Here is a 4,001-nt window from a genome sequence, read left to right as displayed (position 1 = left end):
CTACAACAGAGAATGATGTTCGAAATGGGATCCAGTTATGCGACAGATGAGTACCATCGTGAGTGCGCAACAACGTCACGTGGACATTCTAGACACCCGCAGAACATTGGCGTGGATTGTAACCCTGGGACCATGAGACATTTTCAAGCATCAAGCGGAAGGGATGTAAACGGATCATGTTCGAATGTACGGAAACGGAGAACACCCATGGAGTGGCAAGGTAATTATGAACACTCAAGAAGTAAGAAACAACGTAACATGTGTACTCCAAAGCCTAGAATGCCTTCCAACAAAGTACACCGTGGTACAACACAACGAAACCCGAACGACTCGTCACGCAGACCTCAAATGTGTACTACTTCGAAGCAAGAGTGCAATCCTCCGGTGCCCTGTGAAACGGTTCAATCCTCTGTTAAGAATATTACAGAACCCTGCACGCCCGACTCTACCAGAGAGAGGCCTTTCCATGAGACAAGACCTAAACCCGGTGGGTTATGTGATAACAGAAGTAGTGTTCGTGGAGACACGAGGCCTTCGACGAGCTCTCCAGTGGGTAAACACGGACCATTGCAAGGACTGTTATCGGCTATGAAGTTACAGCTGCCCAGGGATAACCATTCACCTAAGAAACTCGCTCGAACTCGGGAAAGGGAAGGACAGTTATTGGCTATGAAGTTACATTTGCCCAGGGAAGACACATCTAAGAAACTCACTCGACCTCAGGACGGAGAAAGACAGTTGAAGAAACCCATTCAATCCCAGGACAAAGAAGGACAGTTGCATCTACCTGATAAAGTGAATAACGATTTGTGTGATATGCTTAACCTCTTCTGGGATAAACATGGATCAATGAAGCTTAAGGGTGTTAAAACCCCACAAAAAAACATGCTTATCCAGCCCAGAGGCAAATGGGGTGTACCACCCGGGGACCGTCCCGGGGAAGCTAGACTAGTTCCTCCTGTCAGATCGGGGACTAATGGAATCCGTACACCTGTGCACAATGTGAGCCCTGGTAAAGTCCGTTCTCCCGTGGGTGAAAATGGATTATGTAAGAAGACAACGGGTGGCAACATTGTCAGAAACGGACCAGGCAAGTCTCCAGTTAAAAAAATAAGTCCATCGGCATCACCTAGAGCGGGGAAACACATGAAGAGTATTCGGGCTGAAGATAACGATGTGCGAAGTACAAGTAAGGTCTCCACTACCCCTAAAACCAAATTAAACCGGTCCTCTCTCCAGGTCATTCGAGAAGGGAAGTTGGGTAGTGGTACACCTAAAAGTAAAGAGTCCATAAGCATCAACTCTCGGGTGGCACGCACAAACGATAGTGTTGAGACCGAAGAACACAGAAAACGTATCACGGGAGTATATAGTCAACAATGGGCCACTCCGTATGAACAACGGGGTACTTCATCCAGTGCAGGCCACCGCAAAAGATCCTGGATGCCAGACAAGAAGAATAAACCTTCAAAACCAGACTCTGACAGTGAGGACAGTGACAGTTCCGGGACATCGAGTAGCGGGTCCGGTAGCAGCTCAAGTGACTCAGACTCGGATTCCGATAGTGATGCTGAGCCTGAAGAGGGTCTTTGTAACGAGACGAAAGAAATCGAGGTATGTGACAGCAGCCAAAATAAAGCTGAAACCCGGAGCAATTGTCAAGTCCGGACCTCGGATGAAGCTGACCGTGATATGGAAAACGATGATTCCGATGCAGAAACGGATACTCGGAAAGCCGTGGAATGTGATCGGGGGTGTAATGACACGGATGAAGACTCTGATCCTGATGATGAAACGCACGAACATGAAGAGTCACCAACTCAAGAAGAGAAAGACGTGAAACGTGATACGGATCAAGACTCTGATCCTGATGATGAAACGCACAAACATGACGAGTCCCCAACTGAAGAAGAGAAACACGTGGAACGTGATACGGATCAAGACTCTGATCCTGATGATGAAACGCACGATCATAAAGAGCCTCCAGCGCAAGACAAAGACGCGTTAAACACCAGTAACGATGAACACACCCGTAGTGTGGAAGAAGACAGTGAAAGTGTAATCTGTGACAATTCTCATTACACGGAACCTCACAACATTGACCAAACCCCAGATCACAGCAGTGTAGAAGCGAAGGAGGAGGATGTCATTACAGATGCATCTAATCGAACCACAGACCATGTGCTTCAGAACCTTGACCCCATAACGAAGCCTATAGTGCAACAAAGTCTATCCCGATGAGTCCCATGTCACAGGAAGTATGCATCGATGATGACCTCGATCAGAACGTGAAACGTGTGCTTCAGAATCTGGACCAGCAGTGTAAGAACCTGGACCAACGGTGTACAGATCTACCAACAAACTACATTCCCGAACGTCCAGTGTCCCCATCTATGTCTAGTGCGGTCAGCGTTAACGAAAGGTATGTATCCAGTACCATTGTTTACGTATGTATGATGCGTACAATACACTATCTAACTAACACACGTGTATTTCTTCCCTCTGTAGGGAGGATGACGTGCACAGGGATATCGCCTATGCAAACAGTTATCAGAGTGATGAGAGTAAACAGTCACCTCACGCGAGCGGCCCCTTTCATCACGTATCGCATAACAGGAACTGGCTACAAGTCCCTCTCTTCGACATTATAGAGAGCTGCAACTTTCAGGGACAACAGGAGGTACCGCAGCACCACACAGTGACCGTTCAACAGTCCAACCCCGTCGTAGCTAAATATGAAGAACACAAGCGGACCGCTGAACCCATATCGCAAAGTATCCAAGGGGGAGCCTGTCAACTGGAACTGGTCTCGAGTCCGCTTGTTCAACAACAACAATCCCCGTACGTGTCCCCCTAAAGAGCATCCCCCGAAAGAGCATCCCCCGAAAGAGCGGGTGCAGCAGCAGCAGCAGCCCCAGCAGCAGCAGCCTGTAAGAATCGGACAAACGCGTACCCCGTCACAAATGCAATTATATCCAACCCCACCAAAAACCGAAGCTGCTGCCAGTTACGAGGATCAACGGGTGTCTTTAGAGTCCATGATAAGGCAATTGATTACATGCACTGCGTGTAATACCGTGTTCAATAGAGGTGTAATATGTTCCCTATTCCAGATTCAGTTAAATCGACCCATACAATGCACGTGTGGATGCGTAATGTGCACGATTTGTTATCGTGACCAACGTGGCTGTAAAATACATAATATGGTATCAACCCGCGGTGCTGTCAACACAACTGCAAATGTCCTAGCCAGTCGCCCTGAACTGGATTCGGTAGGACAGTGGGCCCTCGAATTCGACACCAGTGACCCATTCAAGGCGCACACCGATGTGTATGTGCAGACTATCATGCGCGGAGATAAAGGTCCCGAGGAGCACGAATTGCAAAACGGTAGGTGTACAATGTGCATGCGAGATACATTATAATACATATTGAGTATCGTTCTTGAACTAACGTATATCTCTTTCTTCTGTTAACAGCCTTCCAACAACTCATCACAGCTAAAGATGAAATGTGCTTCAAGTATTGGGTGAACGAACCACTTCCTACATTCGTGGCCCACAGATACGTGTGCATGCCTCACATACCGGGCTTCTGGGACCGTATCACTGTGGGACAGTGGACACTTTCCACTGTAGAGACTATGTTAGACCCAGATTACCATTTACCAAAGTTGTTCAATGTGGTGCTAGGTCCTAACAGATTTCACTGGTGCTGTTTTGTCTTTAAGACACACATTACCCTAGCTATGTGGTGTACCACTATAGTGAATGGGGAACAGAGAATACTCCCCCTCGTGGATACCGCAATGACATACCTCATCGAAAACACAGAGTTTAGAAGGATGGTAGTGTACCTATCACGGTGGTTTACTGTACAGTACACAAGACCTGAGGGGAGACACCTTAAAGTGGTGCTGGATTGTAAACCTTCCGAAGGTACCCTGGTTCATATGATGGCGTCCCTAGCCTACCGCTCTGGAATGCAAAGGTTTACTCATG

The sequence above is a fragment of the Micropterus salmoides genome, unplaced genomic scaffold (assembly GCF_014851395.1).
Source record: "Micropterus salmoides isolate LMB-PRFRI ecotype aquatic unplaced genomic scaffold, ASM1485139v1 Ms_hic_scaffold_2, whole genome shotgun sequence".
Taxonomy (NCBI): domain Eukaryota; kingdom Metazoa; phylum Chordata; class Actinopteri; order Centrarchiformes; family Centrarchidae; genus Micropterus; species Micropterus salmoides.
Note: the sequence above shows the minus strand (reverse complement) of the source record.